The following is a 19,082-nucleotide window of genomic DNA, read 5'->3' as shown; positions in this document are numbered from 1 at the left end:
CAGCAATCATTGCTGAAGAAATTGGTCCAGATGAAAGTCCATGCACCTCAGCTCTGCCATTTACCTGTTGTGCGGTAACTGTATTCCCCTGTGCGAGTGCACGGTATGTGAATGACTTTATTAAGACTGTATCATCAACCAGTTAATCCTGCTGCAAAAGGTCTTGGGACCAAAGGTTGAAAAGCAAAAGTGTAAGCGATGTTGCACTTGGTGTGATGGAAAAGCCAGCAGGCTTGGTTTACATGATGGAAAGATATTTTCTGATATTGCTAAATATGTAAGGTGTTTGGTCCAATGCTCTACTCAGGGCACTTCTTGGTCCAATGCTCTACTCAGGGCACTTCTTATTCCTCTTGCAACACAAAGTGTAGGTGTTACAAAGACCACCAGCTCCTCATGCTGTTTTTCCCTTCAAATTACTCTTTTTTTTTTTCCTCCATAATTGGGAAGACAATGGCTTATGTTCATTCTGTTCTTCAATCACATCTTTTGAGTGTTTTCTATGTTTTGGGCCCAGTTTTAGGGTTTACCACAATTGGGACAGTACTTAAATACTCTATCCTTTTACATGCTGATTTTTGTTTTTAGAAGCTCAAAAAGATGATAAAAAAATAATGATGGGACTTCCCTGGTGGCGCAGTGGTTAGGAATCCACTTGCCAATGCAGGGGACATGGGTTCGAGCCCTGGTCCAGGAAGATCCCACATGCTGCGGAGCCACTAAGCCTGTGCGCCACAACTACTGAGTCTGCTCTCTAGAGCCTGTGAGCCACAACTACTGAGCCAATGTGCCTAGAGCCCATGCTCTGCAACAAGAGAAGCCACCACAGTGAGAAGCCAGCATACCCCAAAGAAGAGTAGTCCCTGTTCACCGTAACTAGAGAAAGCCTGCAAAGACCCAACGCAACCAGAAATAAATAAATTAATTTTTAAAAAATGAGTCAAATGAAGCAGAAACTGCTGATAGCAATAATTCAGGAAATCAGAAAGAAGAGATAAACTGTGGAAAGGTTGGATTTTGGGCGAGGACTCTATGTGTTTGACACGGTGGATGACACCAAGCTGTAAAAAACCTGATGATTTTCCTTTTTCACAGTAATATAAATGACTTATTCTTTTCACATTTTGCCTCATTTCTCTCACTGTTTAAAACTAAGTCCTAAAGGTTCATTTGTTTATAGTTTCTTTTTTTAAAAAAAGGTTATTAATAATATGATCATAAAAGTTCTGTATGCTCATTTCAGATAACTGTCAAAATATTTAAAAGTATAATTAAGGGGGGAAAAATCACCTGCAACTCCTTCAACCAGAGATAATCATTATTAGAATGAATCTTTTTCTAGTCATAATATAGGATAATATTTGAGATCATGTTATTATCTTTAGTCTTATATCTGTTTTTTAGGCTGCCTTCCCCCTCCTCCCTTTTTTAAGAAAACGAACTCAAATCATTTTACTGTAAACTCCTGTTCTAACGTCCCTTCTATCCTCGTGGTTTTTCTTATGTCCGTTCTTGTCTTGTGCGGGCCTTGTGGAGGACCTGCTTTATGCCCGGCTGTGTGGACAGGCACTAGGTTGCCGTGTGGGAATGTGGATAAGAAATTACATCTTTAACTGGCTTCGTTATACTTCACTACTGTTGTGGTATCATTTGCTTAACCTCTTCAGAGTGATTGAATGGAGCTGTTCGTAATTTTCTTCTTATCTAAATAGTGCTACAAATGACCATCTTTGTCTGAATTAAATTTACTTTTCTTGGACATTGTTCCCAAGATGGGGTTACCAGGCCCATGAATATAAACAGATTTATAATACTTGTTACCTCCTTGCAGAATTACTAACTCCAATTAATACTCCCACATATGATGTCCAAATGTACTTGTTTGCACAAAGCCCCACTCCTGTCTGATTTAAGTCATTATATTTATATTTGATGCCTTAACAGGGCTCTAAAGTTAAGTTCAACAGGTTTGAATTTACTTTTGAAAACTTGTACCTTTTCATAACCGGAGGTACACGCAATGCTTGCAAAAAAAAATGTGCGAATTAAAAGAGCATGTTAATTATTAACCATAAACAATACTTTAAAATATGTAATGTGCTAGTAGAAAGTTAATTTCTACTAAATAATAAAATTAACATGGTGTTTTGTGTTGGGGAAAAGCTCTGAAAGAAAAGGATTGCTTCCATTTTCATTTTCCCTCATTTTTCTTTATCTTCTCCCCAAATTGTCAGAAATTTTACACCTCTCAATGCCATTCACCTACTTGCCCTAAATGTTTTAAGGCAAGCCTAAACAGCAAGAGAAAAGTGATATTCTAGACCTTCAGAACCAGTTTGCTTTCAAGTGGCAGAGCAGGGTCCTTAAATTTCCTTGCCTCAGAAAGAAAAGACATAATGTATTCTTGACCCAAAGTGACTGTCTTGGAATGTTAACCCCTCTCTGCTCACATCCTGACCAAAGGCATTCTGCCCAGAGTTCCAGGTGAGCCCTGGCTGTTGTCTGGAGTCTTAATCTTAGCAAATGCACAGCCATAACACTTGACCAGAGACATGCATAAACATTATTAAATTCTCTCCAACTGAACCTTTCTACGATGCAGGGATACCAGTGGGGTCAAAGATCTCATCCCTGTACATTTTATAGAACAAAGGAACACAAGCCCCTATTATCCCTTATTTTTAACTAATTTAACTAATCAATTAGTGGAACTTCCCTGGTGGCGCAGTGGTTAAGAATCCACCTGCCAATGCAGGGGACACGGATTCAATCCCTGGTCTGGGAGGATCCCACATGCTGCGGAGCATCTAAGCCTGCGGGCCACAACTACTGAGCCTGCGCGCCACAACTACTGAAGCCTATGTGCCTAGAGCCCGTGCTTCGCAACAAGAGAAGCCACTGCAATTAGAAGCCCACGCACCCCAACAAAGAGTAGCCCCTGCTCGCTGCAACTAGAGAAAGCCCACGCACTGCAACGATGACCCAACGCAGCCAAAAAATTAATAATAATTTTAAAAAATCAATTACTGATTTTGTATGGGTTTATTGTAGGTTTGTGAGGATGAACTTGGAAAAAAAATCACAAGCTGCCCCGATTTAGATGTATTCGATAGCATTCAACCCATTCAGGATTACCCAATGTGTGACTACGTACCAGGCTATGGAGTCTTTAGAATCACTGTGGCTGGATGTCTTACAACCCGCTCAGAAGACCAAAACAACTGTTACGGGTAGTTGGCCATGCACTGTGTATTTCACGTGATTATTTTATTTATATCCAAAAGAAAAAACAACTCTGTAGCGGGCAAGTGCTATTATAATCCCCTGCCATTCTCCATAGGAGAAAACCGAGCTGTAAAGAGTTACCTAAGCTTGTCCAGGAGACAGTCGGCCAAGGTGCTGAGTCTAGGTCTGTAACTGGCCTCACTCACTCCAGAGCCATTGTACTGACCACGCCCTGCTGATTTGCAGCACCCATGCAGTCAAACAAGGCGGTCAGCAGGCAGGACCCATGGGTGCTGTCCTCCTAGTGAGCCTCGGGATGCCGCCAAGTGCTGACCACTGGAAATGGTACCAGTTATGGGAGAGAACAGAAGAGAGACAGCGGGGATGAATGGGGTGGAGATGCGGGAGGAGGGTGCTGAGGGCCAGGAGGAGGAGGGCAGACCACCTGAGGTTTTAAAGCGAGCCCACCATGGTTGGTCTCATCACAGACCCTCAGGCTACTGGTTGTTCTTCATCCTGAGAGTAAAGTCTACGCTTTGAACTTTTCTACCAACGAGGTGGGGGCATGTGACCTCACACTGGTGGAAAGAGCTGCAAGAGAGAAATTCTCTGAAGGCTTGTGTTTGGTCTTTGTCTTTCAAGCACATTTTACATCACACTCCATCGTCTATTTGTGTTTGTGTTTATTTCTATGTGTTGTGTTTTAAACTACCATGTTTCTCTGCTTCTGATACATAATCGTTTGTAAGAGTTTCCATTGACTTCATAACAGCACGGGGGCGGGTAAACCTGCATTAATTATAAGGCACATTCCATTTTCAGAAATATTCAAATACGGGAACCAGATGTATCTGAGAATCGAGACAATTCAGTGAATTCTGAGTAAAATTGCTGCTCCCAGAAGATGTGTCATGTTTCTGGTGGCGCTGGGGCTGTCCTCTGGTCCATATTTGTGTACATACGGCAGTAGACAAGTGCCTTGGTATATGATGTACAAGCTTAGATGTGTTGTGGTGAGGGGAGCACGTTGTGGTTGGGGCCGGGAAGCGTGAGGAATTGCCCAGAGCTCCTTCTGGGTCCTTCTCTGACATCTCTCGGGGCAGGGCTCCTTGACCTTTGCACTGTTGACATTTGGAGCCAGCTAACTCTGTTCAGGGAGATGTTTAGCAGCATCCCTGGCCTCTGTCTGCAAGGAACACCCCTTCTCTTCAGTTGTGACAATGAGAAATGTCTGCAGATATGGTAGAATTGCCCCCGGTTGAGAACCGCTGTGTTAGGGTGAAAGAGAAGCGCCTGAAGCAGTGGACCAATACAGAGCCTTTGGCCGTAAGCTTTGCCTTTTATTCTAGGGGGTCTCTTGTGCCAGGATACACCGGTAGGACACCTCTGTCATCTGGCAGTTGATGTTGTCTTTGGCCTTTATCTGCCAAGTGGCCAGATCTGAAGGTTTCTAGGGATCCTTCTAAGTGTGAAATTTTTCTCAATGGTTGAAAGGATTACAGGATTTGAAAGAGTATCAATAATAACCTATCGCACCATTCCAATACCTCTGTTGAAGTTTTCCTTCCTCAAGGTTTAAAATGTATACTATTATTGTACTAAATGTTGTGGTCATATTATTTATTTAACATTCATTCAAGTGAGGATTTGGCTTATAAATGAAAGAGGAGTAAGAAAGAGTCACTAGGAGCCAGTACAGAAAAATAATAAATGCCTAAATATTATTCAACAGGCAGTGGATTAAATATCAACATGGTCCGGTGATGGTAGGAAGATGGCAAGACTTTCTTCTCTCCTGAAAGTCTAGCTCGTGTCCACCCTTGTAGGTGGTGATATTTGCCAAGAATTTTTTTTTTTTTTTTGCGGTACGCGGGCCTCTCACTGTTGTGGCCTCGTCCGTTGTGGAGCACAGGCTCTGGACGCGCAGGCTCAGCAGCCATGGCTCACGGGCCCAGCCGCCCCGTGGCACGTGGGATCTTCCCGGACCGGGGCACGAACCCGTGTCCCCTGCATCGGCAGGCGGACTCTCAACCACTGAGCCACCAGGGAAGCCTGCCAAGAATTTCTGAAAGGAATTTGGAATCATCTGAGGCAAGAATTAATCATTTGTCTTCCAGCTCTCATTAGAGACTCAAGTTTATTCATGAAGCAAAGAATTATTGAAATTCCTATTGTGCTCTCTTTTTTTTTGTATTTTCAAAAATTAAAAAAAAATTTTATTGAAGTGTAATTGATTTACAATGTGTTAATTTCTGCTGTACAGCAAAGTGACTCAGTTATACATACATACATATATATATATTCCTTTTCATATTCTTTTCCATTATGGTTTATCACAGGATATAGACTAGAGTTCCCTGTGCTATACAGTAGGACCTTGTTGTTTATCCATCCTATATATACTAGTTTGCATCTGCTAATCCCAAACTCCCAATCTGTCTCTCCCCCAGCCCCCTCCCCTTTGGCAATCACAAGTCTGCTCTCTATGTCTGTGAGTCTGTTTCTGTTTTATAGATATGTTCATTTGTGTTGTATTTTAGATTCTACATATAAGTGATATCATATGGTATTTGTCTTTCTCTTTCTGACTTACTTCACTAAGTATGATAATCTCTAGGTCCATCCATGTTGCTGCAAATGACATTATTTCATTCTTTTTATGGCTGAGTAATATTCCATTGTGTGTATATATATATATATATATATATATATATATAATATTACATCTTCTTTATCCGTTCATCTGTTGATGGACATTTAGGTTGTTTCTATGTCTTGGCTATTGGGAATAGTACTGCTATGTATTGTGCTCTTAAGTGGTGATTTAACTGTGAGGGAAAAAAGGCCCAATCCTGCTCTCATGGCGGGTACAGTCTAGTGGAGGATGGTGGACATCAATCCATTACACAGACGAATAGGGAAGTTAGACCTGATCTTCGCGGTCAGGAAGGCTTCCTGGCGGCAGCAATATTTGATCCAAGACCAGAAGGATGAGCAGGAGTCTGCTAGGTGAGGCAGAGGCGGGGATTTGCTTCTGTACATTTGTATGAACGGCTTGAGTCGTGGAAAGCTTAACAGTAAAGAGACAAGTGAGTGAGAAAGTCAGTGCATCTGCTTCTATCAGAAGGTTTTTATTTATTTATTTATGGCTATATTGGGTCTTTGTTGCTGCCCGTGGGCTTTCTCTAGTTGCAGCGAGCAGGGGCTACTGTTCATTGTGGTGCTCGGGCTTATTGCAGTGGCTTCTCTCATGGCGGAGCATGGGCTCTAGGTGCACAGGCTTCAGTAGTTGTAGCACACAGACTCAGTAGTTGTGGCTAACGGGCTCCAGAGCACAGGCTCAGTAGTTGTGGCGTGCGGGCTTAGTTGCACCACGGCATGTGGGGTCTTCCCGGACCAGGGCTCGAACCCATGTCCCCTGCATTGGCAGGCGGATTCTTAACAACTGTGCCACCAGGAAGGCCGATCAGAAGGTTCTTAAACAGCTGCATTTACTCCATCCTAAATCACCCTTAGTTGTAATCTGCAAACGCAATTTAATAATAGTTTTTTCAAGTAGAAAGGCAAACACCACAATAGATGTATATGTTGAATATTATATGCAAGTATATATTCCAATTTCAGAAGTTCTAAAATATTTAAAGAAAGAAAAAAGCTTACCTTAGAACCAAGGAAGTAAGGCATCAAGATTCAAGTGTCAGAGTCTCAGAATTTCACAAATCATCCAGTTTGGCACAGGATGTTACTGTACTTTATGATTTACGTGAAATTGACTTGAAGCTCATACTCGGAGGGCCACTGAGCCTCTCTTCCATGGAGTCTTAGAGGCTTGCATTTCTCCAAGGCACCTCCCAATCTGAGTCCTGCTTCTGTCGAATTCTTCCTCTCCACCCTGTCACCATCTGTGCAGGCTCTTTCCACCCTGCCTTCCCTCCCTGGAAGCCGTTTTGATGCCCCGCTTCCCAGGGTTCCACAGCCTTGAGGCTGCAGACACAGCAGAGCTTACTGATGGTCTGAGCGGCGAGGGAAGCGGGTGGCTTACCTGCAGAACAACACAGCGGGTGGGATACAGTGGTCCCTTTGGCATTTCTGTTCTTAGGGAAAGAGTGTGTAGTGATGTGGTTAAGAACAAAGTTTCTAAAGTCAGGCTGAGATTTTCAAAACCCACTTACTCTGTCACTTTGGGCAGATAACTGTACTTTTTGGTGCCTCAGTTTCTTCACCTGTGGAATGGGGATGAGAGTAGTACCTACCTCACAGGATCGTTGTGGGTATAAAGTGCTTGGAAGGACATCTGCAGTTAAGTGCTTTGGAAATGTTAGCTATCATTACTATCAACGTTATTATTATTGCTATTATTATTGAAGGTCCTTTGACCACCCCTGCTAGCTAGGATAATCTTCATTGGCCATCTCTGCCACGCAAGCTCCCACCTCCCCACTGTGTTGATAGGACCTCTTGCTTCCTGGTCAAGATCCTCCCTTTTCCTCCCCAGATCCCTTCTCCCCCACGCCCTGAATTCCCATTTACCATTTACATCTTCTGCAGCACTGTTTAGCCATTGCATTAGCTTACTCCCAACTGTCTCAGCCTAACCCCTGGAGTGAACTGTGTCCTTTAAGGTGTATTACAAAAGAAGGGCAGCTCGCATTCTCTCTCTCTCTCTCTCTCAGATTTGGTACAGCTCATTCTGAGACGTTTTTACAAATCTAACTGGGGTTGATATTATTAAGAGGAGAAATTGTGCCAGTGCTTTGGAGAAGCGAGCTGGAGGCTGGCTGGTTCCTCAGCCATTGGAGTGGCTTCTAGAAAAACAACCTTGGCACCGGGACAAGATGAAAATGCCGTGTCTCTCTGACCTCTGAGGCTCGGCCAAGGCAGGAGTGGATAAAGAGCTATCCTGCCCTGCCTGCCAGCCAAAAATAGGCCAGCTGCATCACAAGGCTGTCGGTAAATAAACCTTCCCTCTGCAGAAGGCTGTGGCTCAGACTGGAAAGGGGCCAGGGACAGGTTAAGGTAATTCACTCCCAACCCTGACATTCCTCTCTTAGCATCAGAGGCAGGCTTGGAAACCACGTAGTGCTACATGGAGGTGTAAATTCGTAACCAGGCACGATGTGTTAAGCAGCCAGGTGACGGAGCATGTGCCAATGAGGTTACTTACAGATTAACTATTCTTTGTCTTTACCGTGAATAATGTAGACTTTTTTTGGGGTCAATCGGCTTATTTTTGTAAGTTTTTTGTTTCTTGTTCTAAAGGTTAATTTGTGTTTGTTGTAGAAAGTTTGAACATAAAGGAAAGAATCAATAAGGAAATAAAATGCATCCGTCAATATATAAGGAAATAAAATGCATCCGTCATCCTACCGTTACAGTCACTGGAAACTTTTGGTGCCTTTTTTTTTTTTTTTTTTTTGGCATCTTGATGCAATGTACGGTTTTCCTAAAATTGTGATATATGCAGTTTTCTGTCTTGCATTCTAAAAGTACACACAGAGCACTCACAATGATACTGTATCTCATGAGGTCACTAAATATTACTTGAAAACCAGATGGTTTTGGGCTTATTAACCTCCTCGTGGCCGGGCTGAGTGCGGTGGAGTGGTGGCACACATGTCCATGTTGGTAGGAAAATATGCTAGTCTGGAGTGTTCTTCAGACTCCACAGTCCCAGGTGCCCACGTGCCATCTGTGAGAGCGGAGACGTGCTGGCCATTCAGGGAGGTGGGGAAGGAATGGGAGGCTGCCCCAGCTTCCCTGGAGAACGTGTGACACAGTGAGTAGAGCCTGGGCTCCTAAGGAAAGCATTTCTGGTTTGTATTCTGTCTATGCCACTAACCAGTTGCCTGACTTTGATTAACCTACCTCATACTCTAAACCTCAGTTTTCCCATCTGTAAAGTGGAACTAATGATTGATTGTATCTATTTCTCTGGGAGAGTACCTGACTCGGAGTAAGTACTCAGTAGCGATTGTTAGTATACTATTATGATTAATCTCTCAAATGAAGATTGGGTCAGCTGATTCCATTCTATGAGGGTAGTGGGTAGATGGGTTCACTCTGTAAGAAAATCTCTAAAAGGAAATAAAAATGTGGGCGGGATTTAGTATGTTCTCTCAGAGAGGTGGTATGGTCAAGGTGCAAGATGATACAAAGAATGGAATTAAGGCTCCTTCCATTACGCTTTTAAGGCCATGAGTGGAGGGTGCTTCCAATGCCTGCTAGGAGGTCACCCACCCCAGGGTCTGGGTCTAGACCAGAGAGAGGCTCCAACCCCAGGCGGGCATCTTCCCAATCAGACTTGATGGTGTAGCTGAGAGTATTTAATACATCGTCGAAAGTTTTGTTGCTTCTGCCAAGCTTGTTAGGGCCTGAAATTGACACACTGGGATGACATCTTATCTTGGTGTGCCTTCGTGGGAGGATCCCCAGGTACCGGGGGTTCAGGTATGGCTCCAGTCAAGAGCGGGGGAAGCATCTGAGGTGGCTGGAGAGGCCCGGGCTTGAAGCCCAGCTCTGCAGTAGCTATAGGACCTTGGGGAAGTTTCACACCCTCAGTCTCTCTTTTCCTTCTCACTTGATCTGGGTTAAACGTTTGTACCTTGTGGGTTGTTGTGAGGATTAAAAGAGATAAAGCCTAGGACATGCCTAATGCCATGCTGGGCTCACTGTAGATGCTCAATAAATGTTGACAGCATCTTCCACCCCTACGCTCTGCAAGATAAAACAAGGAAGAAGAGAGTCTCTTGGTTTCTCCATCTGGAAATAAGAAGGGTTGATAAGACGTAATGGCTCACTTGCCTCTGGGGTTTGGGAGATGTTGTCTTGTCCTCCGAGTGTGAGTCCTAAAAGTCAGTAGTGATTCCTGGCACATCCTGGCAGGTAACCAGAGTAAATGCCATGTGCCGGGCACTGAACTGAGCCCTTTGCATGGGTCATCCCATTCAGAGCTTACATTCCAAAAAGGAGAAAAACTGAGGCTCAGAGACATTAAGAAACTCACTCCAAGTTTCTTAGCTGGTAAGTGGTGGAGCTGGGATTTGTACCCTGGAGAGCTTGTTCATAACTAAAGACTTCTGCCCCCGATGAAAAAAATAAGTACAAAACAGACTAGAATGGCCTTTTCAGTTGCTTAACTGTAAGCTCCCTGAGCCCAAGGACTGGGGGTTATTCACTCCATCCCCTCCCAGGCATGCAGCAAACAGGAAACTGTGGACAGACATCCAGAAAATCTAAGCATCTGAGCCAGGCTTCCTTTAAATGCAGATGTCCTGTGAATAGTAAGTGCGTTAGATACATATCTTTGCTATGAGAGACACCAGGACTTTGTCAGGTCTCTGGGTGAGTGCCCAGAGCAAAGGAGATTGCAAATCTGGAGGGGAAGGGCCTTTCCTCGCTTTTTGTTCCTCTACAAAAGGAAGGGAGGAAAAGGAGCTAGGACGAAGAGGACAGCGCCATAGGTTTCAAAAGAAAAAAAACTATCTGAATGATTGATTTCTGGGCCCTGGGCATTTGCCAGACAAGGTTTGGTGGTCTGCAGTCCACAAATAATCCATGTTTCTAAGGACTTACGGAAAACTGCCACTTCATCCGTCCTTTGATGTTTGTTCCTAGGGTCCTGTTGGCCTTTGATTCCCTTTGCACCTTTGATTCCTTCCTGATTCTCCCTTTCAGTGTGGGCTTGGTTTTTTTTATCATCTTTATTTTCATCCATATAGTCCACACCTTAATTCCGGCCTCATTCCTCACTGCCTGGGCCCCTGCAGTGCCCCCCATTCACATCCCTGCTTCCAATCTTTGCTCCCTGTTTCTCCCAGATTCTCCTCCCACATTGTTCCTCCTGTTACTGAACTGCCTTTCCCGTCCTGCCTCCGAGCTTTTGCCCTCCATTTCCTCTGCCGGATGCCTGTCTCCCCTTCTCTATCCCTATCGAACGTCTACCTACAGCCTTCCAAACTCAGCCCACACTCTTCTTTCTCCTTTGTGACTCTGTTCCAAACTGTCTCATCCATCTCTTTGTAACTCCGGTAGCACTGATGCGTGTGTGCATCGTTGCTTTGGCAGTTAATCATGTGCTTCCTTCCTCCCCATCTTTTCAGGAGCTCTTTAAGTGTCTGTCTTATTACTGAGCCTCCACTACATACAGGACACTCTGCTGAGGGTTGAGGGACAGCAAAGAGGATTATAGGGTTTGCTCATCAATAAATACTTGAGGGAAGACCCCCAGAAATGGCTGTTCATTGGCTCAACCCATTGCTAGAAGTTCTTTCACTAACCGCAGGGGAAGCCAAGCTGGGTGTGTCTCTGCTTTTGACATTCCACAAGCCTCCTTTGCAGAAGCACATGCCTGGGGAATGCTTTGGTGTCAGCCTGGATTCACAGGCCTGTTCCTAGTGAGGCCGTGCCCATCAATTCCAGAATTTATCAGCTATGTTAGTAACATCTCTTGCAGGGCAATGCATGGATGCTGTCCATTGGCTAGGTACTTTCCCTGAATGAGGGCAACCTCAGCTCAACCCAAGAGGAGCCCAGACTGTCATAGGGAGTTTGGCCCCTGGCAGGGTCAGAATGGAAAGCTGGCTTCGGAGGAAGAAGGCCCTTCTGCCACCCCTGCATTCCGAAAGCTCACAGCACCCAGCTTCTTTGTCGTCATTGTTCTTAGGAACAAATGAGTGTGATCATTCATTTAGACATTTGCTGAGCACAGTGATCTCTGTTCCCTAGTGCCTGCCTGGCACAGGGCCTGGCACAAAGATAAATATGACAGTCTCGGGGCTTCCCTGGTGGCGCAGTGGTTGAGAGTCCGCCTGCCGATGCAGGTTCACGGGTTCGTGCCCCGGTCCGGGAAGATCCCACATGCAGCGGAGCAGCTGGGCCCGTGAGCCATGGCCGCTGAGCCTGCGCGTCTGGAGCCTGTGCTCCGCAACGGGAGAGGCCACAACAGTGAGAGGCCCGCGGACCGAAACAAAACAAAACAAAACAAAATATATATATGACAGTCTCTGCTCTAAATGAGCCCCTACATCTAAGAAATAAAGTGTGTGCAAATTACTGAGGCAAAGATGGCAAATATGGGCAATCAATTATGTGTCCATGGCAGACATTTCTAATGGATCATAGAACTCCTTCACTTTGAATCTGGATTGAGCTTCAGAATCCTTCTCAATACATTGCTCCAGGCAGCCACTATTTTTGAACTGGATTTTGCCCAAAAGTTGATTGGCTTGTGATCCATTCTTATCTTTAAGGTGGTCTAAAGGCCACTGAGACAGAGGGCGGGAGGCTCGTTGTACTGAGTTACTGTGTCTGTCCCTTTGGTGGGAGCGCTAAGAAGTAGCACTGCTTTTGGGGAAGCCCCTTAAGATGGCTGCTCATGACGCCTTCATGCTTCTCCTGCTCCTCGTGACTCCTTTCTGCCTCCTTTTTGGAGGATTCTCCTTCCTCCTCTTTCCCCACAAAACTAGTTGCGAGATTCAACTCTCATCCTTTCTAAGGTCTTTGTTCTTGCCTGTTTTCTCACTTGGAGAGCTAATTAGAGCGGTTAACTCCCAAATCTTTATCTTTAGATACATCTTTTTCCCAAGTCTCCCCTCCTTCCTTTGGCATTGGAGCACCGGGATGACCTGAGCCTACTTATCTTTCCCACTCCCTCCCCAGCCCTCGCCCCTTGCCTCCAGGACCTCTGCTGGGAACACCTGGGTCCAAGTCTTGTGGAGTCAGCCGTGGGGCATCCTGCCCCCCTTCTCTGCTTGGTCACGTCTTATCCAGCCTCTGAGTCTCAGCTGAACTGTCACTTCACCTGGAAAGTCATACCCAACTTCTTTATGATTTCAGAAGAGCACGACGGGCCGAGATTCTTATTATCTTACTCTTTCAGGCATTCAGCAAACAGCCACTAACCGCCTCCTTTGAGTCTGCAGTGAATACAATACAAACCTGCCCTCAAGGAGCTTAGAGTCTGGCCACACTCCTGCTGTTAGTTGTTCTTGTTCACATGTCATGTCTCTGCCATCAGACCAAACCCCTTGTGGTCACTGTGTCCACACCATCCTGTACATATAGTTGATGTTCTCCACATTCTGAGTGGACTGAAAAGTGGCCTCTTTTCCTTTTTGGTTTGCTGTCAACTCCATTGAATATGGGGTGCTCAGGGAAGCTCACAAAGGGTTGGAGCGCTGGCAGGAGAAGGAACAGCCCGTGGGGGCTGGACCCCAGAGCAGCGGGAGCTGGGTAGAGATGGACATCTCAAATGGAAAGCAGTTACGATTAAAATGCCGTAAGAACAAGGTCTGGGTTTGAATTCCAGCTCTTCTGCTTAATAACTGAGAAATGTTGGCAAGTTACTTAATTTCTCTTTGCCTTGGTTTTCTCATCTGCAAAATGGGTCTTAAAGTAATGTCACCCCTATCGTGTGGCTGTGAGGTTTAAATGAATAAATGGGTTTACTTGAGTGTAAAGCACTGAAAACAATGCTTGGTATATGCATTGACTATTACTTAGACTTTCCTGGCAATATCCCATTGGGGATATTGAAAATCCCACTGGGGATTTTCTTTTCTATATCTTTCTGTAAACAAAGTGCATATTATTTATGTAATCTGAGAAACAGACAAAATTTTTTTTTAAGAGACAAGGAAAGAGTCTGGTGGGTAAGGGGGTCAGCGTTAGCCCTGCTAGCCCCTGCTCCTTGCCCCGTGTGTGTATTTCTTGGTGCACTTCGTGTAGGAGAGGTAAACTTCGATCCCCCTGTCTCCTGTCTGTCCCCATTGGTCCCTCCTAGTCTAAGAGTTTCACAGTGTAAAGCGCCAACCTTCCTGGATGCTGTCATGATTGATGCCCAGAAGTCTTGCATGGAGAAAAGGAATGAAATCACCCAAGGGTTCCCTCGCAGAGAGAATTCGCTGATCAACGCAGCGGCAGGCGCACCAGGCCGGGGTGGGTTCCTCAGGACTGCGCAGAGGGCTCCAAGAGCGGGAAGGTGTGTGTAACGCCAAGCGGAGAAAGGAAGGAGGGCCAAACTCACGTTTGCAAAAGCAGGAGCCAAGCCCACACATTTTAGGAAGTGTTTTATGGTGAAGCTGTAATTGGAACCCTGGTATTTAGCAAGAATTATTAGGTGTGATGGTCTTAACACTGAGAGTCCTGTGGGGACCTGAGAGAAACTGGCAGGGGAAACAGGCAAAGTAAACATCACAGAGTGGGTTGCTTGGATTCAGCACTGCTTAAATCTGCCTATTTATTGTTTTTTTAATGACTGTTATTAATTTTTTACTCTGGGGCATTCAAAACTCAACTTAGAGACAAACCAGGAGTATTTGTCAGTTACTTGCTGTCTCTCTGAAACAGAGCTGCTAAGCCTAATTGAATGGTTCGATTCTCTTACTATTATACCTTCTGGAGACTAAAAGTGCCTCTGGGTCACTTCCAACTCAGAAGGCAGTGGGATCGGATCCAATCAGAGTGCTCAGGACCCGGAAGGCTTTCCCTGCACAGAGAGGGGGCAGTGAGCGAGCCTGCGATTGAGCCTGTTCATCATTGCCCCAGGTTAATTTCTCAGACTCCCAAGATGAGGGAAGGGCCTCCCATCCCTTTGGAAATTCAGAGCCAGCAGGTTGTCTGAAGAAGGAATTCATCTCCTCTTTGTCTCTTTCATCCCATGAGGGATGGCAGCCATGATTCAGCCATTTGGAGCCACGCTAGCTCCAAAGCCACCATCTTCAATGGTTAGAGTAGAATAGAGCTTCTTAACTGGGGTCCATGGACAGAAGGCTCCAGGGGTCTTGGGGTAAGGAAAATGTTTCTGTCTGTGCATTTTCAGGGGGAAACTTCTTGAACTGCATCAAACATGTGCTTGCAGAATTTGCCTGTGTGCATGACGGTAAGGAAATCCTCCTTGCTGTTTTTAGAATTCACCACCTTGCCTGCTTCAGGGCCTTTGCGCTTGCTGTTCTCACTCTCAGAATACATTTCCCAGGGATTCCACATGGTCACCCTTACTTTCTTCAAGTCATTGATTAAATGTCCCCTCTTGACCCCCTTATATAAAATAGTCCCCCGTCACTCTCTGTCCCACCCACCATTACATCACTCCATTGTTTTTTCACAGTACTTTACAGTACTTATTACCCTATGACATTAATTATTTGTTCATGACCTCACTCTTTGTGAGCCTCCATTGTGTTCACTGATCTTTCTGTGGTATGTAGAATAGTGCCAAGCCCAGAGTAGATGCTCAGTAAATATCTTCTGAATGGATGAGTAAATGAACAAATTAATAACTTTGATCATATTTGGGTCTCAGATGTAAAAAGTATTTATTTTTTATTTTTTTATTTTTTTGTGGTACGCGGGCCTCTCACTGTCGTGGCCTCTCCCGTTGCGGAGCACAGGCTCCGGACACGCAGGCTCAGCGGCCATGGCTCACGGGCCTAGCCGTTCTGCAGCATGTGGGATCTTCCTGGACCGGGGCACGAACCCACGTTCCCTGCATCGGCAGGCGGACTCTCAACCACTGCGCCACCAGGGAAGCCCTAAAAAGTATTTTTTAAATGATGGAAAATGAAGGTCTGAGTTCTTTTTTAAAAAATTTTATTGAAATATAGTTGATCTACAATTCTGTGCTAGTTTCAGGTGTACAGCAAAGCAATTCAGTTACACACATATGTATATAAACATATGTATTCTTTTTTTACATTCTCTTCCATTATAGGTTATTACAAGACATTGACTATAGTTCCCTGTGCTATATAGTATATTCCTGTTGGCCATCCGTTCTATACACAGTACTGTGTGTATTCCATTCCCAAACTCCTGATTTATCCCTCCCCCCATCCGGAGCAATCACAAGTCTGCTTTCCAAGTCCGTGAGTCTATCTCTGTCCCGCAAATAAGTTCACCTGCATCACTTGTCTAGACTCGCCACACAAGCAATACTACATGAAATTCATCCTGCTCTGTCTGGCCCACACCACCCAGCACAATAATCTCCAGGGCCATCCATGTCGCTGCAAGTGGCAGCATTCCACTCCTTTCCATAGCTGAGCAATATTCCACCGCACACACACACCACATCCTCCCCTCCATCCATCCCTCGATGGCTTCCCAGGCTGCCTTCACGTCCTGGCCGCTGCAAACGGTGCTGCTGTGAACTCCGCCACCTGAGTTCTTAGCGTGGCCACTTCTCAGCCATGTACCTTGGGTTTCAAGAATTTCATCTGCTGTGAAATGCTCACCTGGGCACTGCAATGGATGTTTAGGCAGAAGCCTTCTAGGGATTTCACAGTGTTGGTGCATCTATCATTGATTTCATCAGTCCTTCGAAATTGCCAGATCTGTGTGTGTGTGTGTGTGTGTGTGTGTGTGTGTGTGTGTGTCTGTGTGTCAAAATGAAGGGGTCAGATCTTGGTGCACCGATATTATTATTATTATTGATTGTTATTATTCTGGTGCACAGATAATGGGTTACCCCCTGTGAAGATGGAGTGCTGACATTACAGACACATCACTGTGTTTGTTGTGACTTGCCTGGGTCCTCACAATGTGTCAGGGCAGGACAGTGATGAAAGTCTCACTTGCAAGCTGCAGCCCTATCCTAGAATCATTATTATTAACATTCTGGGGAAGATGTCCCAGTGTTGAACGTAAGTGGCCAGGACCAGTTTGGGGCTAGTATTTTCTGTTACATGAACTGCTGTGTGAATGGGATGCAACTGCCTCTGTTACTGGCCAAGGAAAAGTGGAATTCAGACTAGGAAAAGAGATTCTGCATTTTCCTCTAATTTTAAAGAAGATAAAATGTACCCAGTTTTCCAGGAAGTACATTTCCTCTGGTCCTTCTGGACAGGTTATTTGTTTTGTTTCTTGGGCATAAACCTCAGAATCATTTCGGACTTAAGGTTATCTTTTGTCAATATCTGTGTTGGGTGAGCTTGAAAGTAAATTCAGCGCAAAGGGCTTATGACCTCCCTGATAACAACTCCTTTCTAAAGGACAGCTTCTAAATTTTGTCTTTTAAAAAGTTAATACTTTCCTGCATTAAAAAATTTTATGTCCTCTTCAAAACATTTTAGATGGCTGATTCACCATTCCTCAAAATAAATTTTAATTATAGAGCATGACACATGACTTTTTTAAAAAGTCAAAACCTACACACAAAAAAAGCCTGCAAACAATGTGTATACACACACCTGCCTCGAAAACCCTCTTTTATTCCCAGAGTTAAACCCTGAGAGTATTTTTTTGCTTCTCCTTCCAGAATTTGTCTCCATGCATTATAAATGTCCATTATAAATGTATAACATTTTCACATATTTATATCTTGGAGATTTTTCCAAATAGTGATACATCAGCCTTTTTAACACGTACATAGTCTTTCAAAGCATCAAAGTGTATCAGAATTTTTTCAACCATTACATATTGATGGAATTTAGGTTATTTCACAGGTTTTACTATTATAAACAATTCAGCAAAGAATGTACGTCTTTGTGCACAGACATACACATTTCTCTAGGACAGATATTAAGAAAAAATGTTTCCGGGGTGGGGATCAAAGGGTACTGCACACTTTTTATTTTGATAGAAACTACCACATCAACCCTCCCTCCACCCTGCCTTACCAATCTAGACTCCCATGTTAAATTTCCCATGTCCTTGCCGATCCTAGATGTTATAACTTCAAAGTGTTTTGTCAATTTGATGTGAGAGCTGCTGTTTTCCTTTGCTCTGCCCTGATTTCCAAGGTGATTGAAAATCTTTTTGTCTGTTGCGTGTGATACTGCCTAGGTTGGTGGGTTTTTAACATGGTTTTCACACATTTTCGTTAATAAGACTATTTCAGAAATGCCTCTCCTCCAGGGCTGACACTCAGGTGGTAGTTAAAATGTTGAAATATTTTGCAAAAACAACCGGCTTTTACCATATGTGTATGGATAGGGATGTGAAAGTGATTTGGAGGTATAAAGCATTTTCTGATCTGGAAGTCAATATGGAAACATAGCTCTGGTTATGTTATATACTTTAATAACTCTGAAAACACAGAATCCTATGGAAAGGAATATGTTGGTGTACATAGCTGGCTTATAACCATACTTTTAAAACTAATGTTAGAAGAATGAGACTCCCTCTGTCACTGATGTGGTCTGTGGCTAGGTAATAAACCAGATGAAATAACCAAAAATAAAAAAATAAAATATTGAAATACTTTCACACTTGTTGGTAGAGTGCCCTGACCTCAAGTTTCTGTTCCCTCACCTCCTGCCCTGGACCTGCCTGGGAGGCAGCAACTAAGAGGTTAATGAGCAGGCTAGAGCAGCAGGGGACCTTCAAGGCCCTGCCCTGTTGCATTTCCAGCCTCTAATTCAGGTGGTTGGGCACCCTGACGTACCATTTAAAAAACATTTCGACAATTTTCTCCCCTACTCTCAACCAAATGTACTCCACCAGTGTTTGAAGCCATTTGGAAGTTTCTGGCTTCTGAGACATTCACTGGAACATACCGCTGGCTTGCTTCTTGAACTGGTCTCTGCTTTGTTTGCCGATTTCCCAGGATTACGCTTACGTAATTTCCTTTCGCCCTTAGGCTGCACACCATAACCCCAGAGGGCACACTGGGGGAATAAGATGCCCCTTACGTAACTTGTTACGCATGAGTCCAAAGATCCAAGTCTCACTGGAGTGTCTGCTGAGTTTTCTAAGAAGTGTGAAAATTCACTTTGACAAGGGTTTATGTTGTCTCTTTTAGTCAATTGAATGCTTTAAAAAGCATTTTGTTATTTCAAAAATAGCCGAAGGAAATGGGGAAAGAAGAAAGGACAGTACTGCTACTCTGTGGCAGACACTTAGCAGAAGTTACTGTATCT

The 19,082-nt window shown here is 44.3% G+C and overlaps 1 protein-coding gene across 5 annotated transcripts in view; it reads left to right on the top strand.

Annotated features, from left to right (window-relative positions):
* Window positions 1–19,082, top strand: part of SLC1A2 (solute carrier family 1 member 2) — a 150,333-nt gene that overhangs the window by 48,456 nt on the left and 82,795 nt on the right. The window lies entirely within an intron of this gene.

This window comes from Delphinus delphis, chromosome 8 (genome assembly GCF_949987515.2).
Source record: "Delphinus delphis chromosome 8, mDelDel1.2, whole genome shotgun sequence".
Taxonomy (NCBI): Eukaryota; Metazoa; Chordata; class Mammalia; order Artiodactyla; family Delphinidae; genus Delphinus; species Delphinus delphis.
This window is presented reverse-complemented; position numbering and strand designations above follow the sequence as displayed.